The sequence below is a fragment of the Lithobates pipiens genome, unplaced genomic scaffold (genome assembly GCF_037356315.1).
Source record: "Lithobates pipiens isolate NorthernLeopardFrog02 unplaced genomic scaffold, aLitPip1_a1.2 Scaffold_16, whole genome shotgun sequence".
Classification (NCBI taxonomy): Eukaryota; Metazoa; Chordata; class Amphibia; order Anura; family Ranidae; genus Lithobates; species Lithobates pipiens.
The window spans coordinates 420,707,779-420,716,021 of NW_027507748.1; the positions used below are offsets into that span (position 1 = coordinate 420,707,779).

Here is an 8,243-nt window from a genome sequence, read left to right on the forward strand (position 1 = left end):
CATTAGACAAACACCACGCATGATCGGAAACATGAAAATAAACCAGAAGGACACACAGGTCACACGTTTTTGACATCATTTAAAATACGTAGCTATGCACGACGGAAGATTTTTCCAGAATCGTACGACAAAAGTCTTACACACATTTTGCACTGTTGTATTCAATCTTAGTTGTATACAACAAAATGTGAACGATCTGTCTTACGATAATCGGAACGTGTGTACGGGGCATAAACCTGCACCAAGGATGCCTCCATACAACAAATTCATGTAACAATTGCCAACAGCTGTATACATTTGTCGCAGGCACCAATATTTGTCTTGTGGAGGCTCTACAGAGTTCTAAAGAGTCTATGACACACTTTTTGAAATTCCAGGGTAATTCGTTTTTACTTATTGTGTCAATAATTCCTTGTGGCAACTAGCTAGGGAATTGAAAAGTCTATTACGTGAACTATAGTGAAAAACACGTAGGAAAAAGTTAAAGCGGTATTAAACCCACAACCAAACAGTGTTACATGTACTAGCAGATTTTACTACAATAACAAATTGAAGTCAAAATCCAGCTAACACTTTATAAGCAGTTACAGCAAACTATTTTTCTTTTAGGATAAAGTTTTTATGTGAATAAAAAAAAGCTGATTATTAGCACCCCCTGCTAGTATTAAATGGTTTGCCTCATCCCTGTAACGGCAAGAGGGCTTGTTCTATTGAAAAACAGACTTACCAACCAGATCACGAGAAGAAAAAAAAAATGTTATGCAGCCATCAAATCATAGAATTGATAAGCTGCAATACAATAAAGGTTTGCTTTTGGATTTAATACCACTTAAAACATTCATGTACATTTAAAAAGGCAATTCCTGATTTTATGCCAAGTGCATCTGAACCTGAAAGATCATCACTGATGAAGAAATGGAAACCTTTATTTTCTGCTGCGAGTTCCTTGGAAAATAATTACTTGCAGGTGAAAAAGGAGGGGGGGGGGGTTTAAAGCTAGACTGTAGAAAAACTGTGCATAGTGCCAAGATAAGCTGTGGACACGTGCATTGCACAACTGTAGTTTTTGGAATGAGGCTTCAAGCTAAACTTGAAGCTGGCCCAAACTATTTCCATTACACTGCTATGCAGCCTCTGTATGCACTCTATAACTGTTACTGTATGTGACTGACACTGTAAGTGGCACTCTGATCCACAGCAGTACGCCCTTACCATATGTGGCTTTCACAATAAATCTCAAATTGCTGAAAAGGTTTTTTTTTTTTTTGTTTTGTTTTTTAATGAAAGCAGTTTTAAAAACAGGAACTATCTGACAAGACAGACAGACTACAGCCAATGTCTTGTCCTGAAAAAGACAGTTCCTTAAATATTTAATGCGATTTAACATGGTACTTTTTTTATGTTAATGCCGTCTTTGCATTAAAAGAGAAGAATGGGAAGCTTATTTGAGATTCCTACTTACCTGGGGGAGGGGGGGGAAGCAGCATCGGTCCCCCAGCACCTCTACACTGAAAACCGAGCAATTGAACATCGCTGATCACTCGGTTTTCAGAGCTCCATGAGCAGAGAGCTGTAGACTGTCAGTCACAGCTCTCTACTCTTCTCCCTCATCACTCATTGGTGCGCTGAGCTGTGGGGGGGGGGGCGGAGCTGGCCCTCTCAGGCTCTCAGCGGCTCGCTGCGAGGCTGAGACAGGTATCAGTCCAGGCACCTGGCTGATCCAGACTTTATTGCCAGGATGACTCGGTGCCTGGACTGAAATCCATGACATCAGCAGAGAGCAGACTTCAGTCCACTCTCTGAGGAAAATGGGTCACAGGAGTGCAATACGAACTGCACTGCTGTGATCCATAGGAGAAGCCCAGCCAAATGAGCTTTGGCTGGACTTCGCCTTTAAAAAAAAAAAAAAAAGGTAAAAAAATAAATAAAATACTTTCAATATCAGCTGCGAACAGACCTCCTCCTAAACACTTACCCGAGTCCATTATCAGTGCCAGTCTGCTGCAGCTCTCCTCTCCTATTCCTGGTCTCACTAGAGGCTCTGATGGAAGTGAAAGCCATTGGCTCCTGCTGCTGTCAGTCAAAACCAGTGAAGACAGAGTGGAGGGTAGGCCCAAGCCATGCAGTGGGTGTCTAGGGACACACACAGCTCTGTTCGTGAGCAAGCCTGCACCAGTGCCCTCATGGAAAGTGGCTTGCAATGGAGGCACTCGGAGAAGAGAAGGATCTGAGAGCATCAGCATTAGAAAAAAAAAAAGCCGTCAATTAATCGGTTGTTAAGGAGTGGGGCCACTGCGTCCTTAACAACCAATGATTTATTCAGCTGTCAGTGGGGTCCCCCCCATTGACAGCTGAATTGTAATCGAAGTCCTGGCAATTGGAGCAGTAAAAAAAAAAAAAAAAAAAAAAGCAACAGCTATCCAATGTTTATCAACATTGCTCAGCCGCTGAAACAGAAAGATAAAAAGAAACATTCTTTTGTATCTGTTTATTATTCTACAGGTTAAAAGGGGTGAACTTTGATCTGCAGATGAAGTCAGTTTAAAGCAACCTGTCAAGTAAATATTAAAAAGTTCCTCTGTTTAATCCATTATTAACCCTTTATTTACTCTAATCAGTCTTAACTCCCTATCCTCCTTGTCCATTTAAATGTTCCTGCTGATTTTTGTCCTTTCTATTTAATAAACTATCACTACAACTTTTTTGTTTGCTTTGTTAATTCATATATTTACACCTTTAACATATTTACACTTTTCACATTGAAAAAAAAGCGCAAAGGTTGAAAAAAAAAATAATTTTATTTGTAAATAACTTTTCAATGCTTTTTACCATTGCTGACAGCTAAAATGGAAACAAAACAGTTGCAGTAGGTACCAGTAATTGGTATCAGCAAGTACTAAAAATAAAAGTATCAGAACTTGTTCTCGTGGAAAAAATAATAAAAAAGGTATTGGTACATCCCCAGTTTCAATTATGGACTTTATGCAGCAGGGATTAATATGGGCAGATTTATAAAAGCAGTGAATCTGATATTCAAACATTCATTGCAGGTGACTTTTAGGTTCATCAGTGAATGTTTGGTGAAGTCAATGCTTTATGTGTGTGTGTGTGTGTGTGTGTGTGTGTGTGTGTGTGTGTGTGTGTGTGTGTGTGTGTGTGTGTGTGTGTGTGTGTGTGTGTGTGTGTGTGTGTGTGTGTGTGTGTGTGTGTGTGTGTGTGTCCCCTTGCAATTATGTACAATACATAGAGAGAGCACAAGCAAGAGTGAGACAGAGTGATTAATCTGTCAGATATAAGAACCAAGGAGGATAAAATTAATTAAAGCGGAGTTCCTCTCAAAAGGGAACTTCCGTTTACCTGCTTCCTCCCCCCTTCAGTGCCACATTTGGCACCTTTCAGGGGGAAAAGGGGAAATGGGTACCTGTTTTTGACAGGTACTGTGCCCCACTTATGGGAGACTGGGTCACAGCTCAGCCCCCCACCTCCACACCAATTAGAAAGTGCAGCATGCTTCGTGCATGCGCAGTAGGGAACCAAACGGTTTCACTGCGAGGTTCCTATGCCAGGAATGGCAGCTGCAGCACCCAACAGCCGATTCTGAAAATTGGCTGGGGTGCAGACATAGAGGGCTCCCTGGACAGGCAAGTGTCCATATATTAAAAGTCAGCAGCTACAGTATTTATAGCTGCCAACTTAATTTTTTTTGTGGGGGGGGGGGGGGGGGGGGCTGTACGTCCTCTTTAAATACTCCTTATGCAGCTACTGTACTAACATTACCACAACAAGTGAACTTACATTTCAAGGAAATAAAGTACTTTCTAAATGAATATGAATTACAAAAAGGAAGCCAATCCTAGAAAAGGACATCAAGTCAGAAATGTCTGTCATATGTTCAGCTTATGAGAGAGATCATGCTCCATATTAGAGAGACACCCAAATGTCATGTGCTTCCTAAATTAGTACAGTTAAAGCAATATTAAACCCAAAACCAAAAATGAATTATATTGCAGCTCACCAATCATTAGATGTGTTGGCTGCCTCGGTTTTCTTAGATATTTTGCCTCAGTTTTAACCTGATGCTCTGGCCAGTAATACCATGCCTGTATTAAGCCTGTATTACTACACTCTGGCTGAAGGAGCAACAGACACATTTAAACAGCAGTACTGTCAGTCTGGAGAGAGGGTAGTCTTACACTATCAGATTTTCTGCTGATATTTTTTCCTTCTGATGTACCAAAACCATATAATATGAGGTCAAACCTTAGGAGTTTCAATGTGTATGCAATCAGGCAGTCCCTTGCACTACATGGTTTTGGTAAATCTGAAGACAAATCAGCAGAAAATCGGATACTGTGTATGGGGCTTTAAATGTACTAGGAGATTCAGACTTCGATTTAGCAGCTAGAACTTTTGCTGGACAGCTCAGTCTAATAAAGCAGAAATAAACCCTACCTGCCTGCTTGCAGTGTTCCTGAAAATGTACCCTAAAAACTGCACATGTACAGAGCATTTTCTATTTAGGCAGAGAAGCCATGTACTAGGATGACTGAACTCCTGTGCATGTACAGGAGTGACGTCTTCCAATGCTGGACAATGACAGCTCAGCCTGGCACCCAGAAGTAGTTGGGTAGAAGATGAAGGAAAGGTAAATATCATGGTCCTGCTTTAAAAGGAAGTAGAAAATTAACAGACTTGCTTGGCAGATCAGCAGGTGAAAAAAAAGGCCTTAAAAAAGAAAACTAGTGCATCCACAACATCCAAGGATGCAGCAGCCCCAGACTCATGATCCAATGACTTGCAAGCTGCAGTATCTAACATAATTCTGTCACAAACCTGGTATCCACAGTTGTCATGCTTCTTACCAGCAGACAGTCACCAACATCTGATGGACCTGTATTGATGGTATATGCTCTGCCCCTTATCCTTATGCAGGCAATTTATTGCATCATCAACCTTCTCTCTAATGTAGCAATACATTAAAACTCCTGCATGAAGTGATGTCAATTATATGGAAGACTGATCGTCTGTAACTTTTCAATAAAAATGATTGAACGTACAGCATTTTTACTTGGGCAAGGGAAGGGGGATCTAGGAAACCAAAGTGGGCAGGAACCTGGAGTTCAGCTGTAACCACTATGATCTGCCAGCATGTGACAAGAGGGGAAAGGTTGTAAAACTCCCAATTTAAAACATGCATCACATGCTACAGTAGTAGAGTTAAGGTTACTCAGAGTATGAAGCAACTACCATGTGCATCTGGGCAATCCAATTGCCTGGTCTCAGTCTAGCTAGCCCTGAAAATATACAGATAAGTGTCTGTTAGGTGCTATTCTTGATTGTTAAAGAAAACATTTTCCTAAGAGGCAAATGAGGGCTTCCACTGTCAATAGCCAGTCAACTAATTTTTTTTAGAACAGGAGGAATGCTGACCCACTGCCTACAACACTCTCTATAGATGAGCCTGATAAAGTACACAGATAAGTCACAACTCCTTTTCCTGCACACCTGACAGACTCAATGGCGGTTATTTATGAAAGGAAAATCCACTTTGCACTACAAGTGCACTTGGAAGTGCAGTCAATGTAAATCTGAGGGGAAGCTCTTCTGATTTTATCATCCAATCATGTGCAAGCTAAAATGCTGTTTTTTATTTTCCTTGTATGTACCTCTCCGGTTCTATACCGACTTTACTTCCAAGTACACTTGCAGTGCAAAGTGGATTTTCCTTTAGTAAATACACCCCCCCCCCCGCCCAATGTGTTAAAGCCAGAGACTCAGCATTCCATCCAAAGAGACCCCGTCGTCAGACCTGACTTTTTTTTTTTATTTAAACTTTTAGAGCAATAGAGAGAAACTACTAATTGCAATTTTCCCCAATGGTTCTATGTTTTAATTTTATATATTTTTTTAAGCTAAGCTCCTCTTGTTCGCAATCTGCCACCCCCACATTTGGCACTTTTGTGGGGGGATGGGGGGGGGGGGGGGAGCAGATACTTGTCAAAACCCACTCCAACTTCTGAGTAAGATCGCTGCATGGCGATCACAATAATCTATGAAATTTCTGGCCCCCCCTCCTTTCCCCCCACTGCTTTCTCACAGAGGTCCTAGAAGACAGCAGGACCATTTAGAAAGCACAGCGTGACTCCCACATGCGCAGAAGGAAACAAGCTGTGGTGCCGCAAGGCATGAAAACGTGGATCCATCCTACCTTGCCTCAGTGGTCCACGCTGGGGGTGTTGTAAGTAGATATTTTCTTGGCACACTTTAGGACCCTTAGTACCAACTGAGCATTGTTTAAACACCACGTACTACCGGAGTATTGTTGCTGACCATGTCCATCCCATTAGGACTACAGTGTACCCATCTTCTGATGGCTACTTCCAGCAGGATAATGCACCATGTCACAAAGATCAAATCATCTCAAAACGACAATGAGGTCTCTGTACTCCACTGGCCTCCACGGTCACCAGATCTCAATCCAGTAGAGAACCTTTGGGATATGGTATAACGGGCAATTCACGTGGATGGACGTGCAGTCAAAAAATCTGCAGCAACTGCGTGCTGGCAAAGAAGGCCTGGGGCTACCAGTTTAAGGTTATGCCTCTATTGGGATATTCTTTAAGTAATAGGTGTGTACTATCATCCATATTATATGGAGAAAGAAGGCCAGGGGCTACCCCAGATGTACCCCTGGCGGGAAAGTGGAGGAATTTAGACTATCTCGGTACCTGTTTTTGTAAAAAAAAAAATAATAATTTATATTATAGATATATATATATATATATATATATATATATATATATATATATATTATATTTTTGCCTATATCCTTGAGGTACTGAGAGAGTTTAAACTCCCCCACCAGGGGTACATCTGGGGTAGCCCCAGTCCTTCTTTTCCATACAATATGAATGATGGTACACACCTCTACTCAAAGAATATTCCAGTAGAAGCATAACCTTAAACTGTGTGATGTGACCAAGTCAGTATGGACCAAAATCTCTGGAGGAATGTGTCCAACACCTTGTTGAATCTATGCCATGAAGAATTAAAGGCAGTTCTGAAGGCAAAAGGGGGGTCCAACCCGGTACTATCCAGGTGTACCTCATAAAGTGGTCGGGGAGTGTATAGATGTGAACGTACAATGTATATGTAGAGCGCTGCGTAAATTGACGGCGCTATATAAGATAGATAGATAGATAGATAGATAGATAGATAGATATATATATATATATATATATCACAATATATATCACACACACACACACACACACCTATATATAGTGGATGAGGCCTTACCTGGTCCCTGAACATGCTCCTCCCGCTGGTCTTGTAAGGTGGTACAGGGACCTAGTAGAAAAGATGCAGATATTAATGCCATTGTCAGGTCCATATATCACCAGGATGAAATGCCCTACAGCTACCATGCACATAGGATGGCACTCAGCATACAGCTAATGATGTGGTTACAGTCAGTAAGGAGGCGCTAATGTTGGTGAATACGAATTAGTATCTGTGTAGAGAACGCAGATAGGTGGCCCCGTCTCCCCCATACCTGCACAGCTGGTATCCTCCTCTCCGCCGCAACTCCAGCAGAAACAACATCCCCGAACGTCACCTCCCCATCACGTCTGGGGCAAAGGGCGGTCCTGCGACCGGGAGCAGCAGGCACCTCAGCCAATGGGACGGCGCGCCGTACACGTGACTGCTGTTGATAGTTGTGTAGTGTCAGCAGAGTGAGGCTTGTGGGTGGGGACGATCATGTGATAGATCGGCCCTGGGAACGAGTTGCTAGCGGAAGAAATCGAAAGGCACAGGTTTGGGGGGAGGAGTCACGCCACAGTCATGTGATCTTTGAGAAGAGGAAGGGTGAATGACGTGTGGAAGGATGCAGTAATCAGTCACACTCACAGAGTAGTAGTGCGATGCTGGTGAAAGTTAGGATGTCTGTAAGGCGAGCTAAACTTGAATGGCCCTAAATAGATTGAGGAGAATGGAGAGAAGTGGAGCAGCTGAGCATAGTAAAGATTCAGCTTTAGCTTGTTTAGTTAACCATCAAGCCAATGCTGACACCTCTTTCCTACTTGTAAAATCAATTTTTGCTAGAAAATGACTTCTATCTATAGCTATATTTTATATATATATATATATATATATATATATATATATATATATATATATATTTTTTTTTTAGCCGAGACCCTAGAGCAGCAATGGCGAACCTTGGCACCCCAGATGTTTTG

General features: G+C 41.9%; 1 protein-coding gene across 3 annotated transcripts in view; it reads right to left on the reverse strand.

Moving 5' to 3' along the window:
• RAB9A (RAB9A, member RAS oncogene family) overlaps positions 1 to 7,704 on the reverse strand; it is a 42,885-nt gene extending 35,181 nt beyond the window's left edge. For 2 of the 3 annotated variants that reach the window (XM_077482537.1, XM_077482536.1), the window contains exons 1-2: positions 7,556 to 7,704; positions 7,300 to 7,350 (exon numbers count right to left, since the gene is read on the reverse strand). The gene's annotated coding sequence lies outside the window, so the exon portion shown is untranslated. The remainder of the gene's footprint in view (positions 1 to 7,299; positions 7,351 to 7,555) is intronic. The other variant, XM_077482535.1, reaches the window with a different exon arrangement.
• Positions 7,705 to 8,243: the final 539 nt, after the last annotated feature.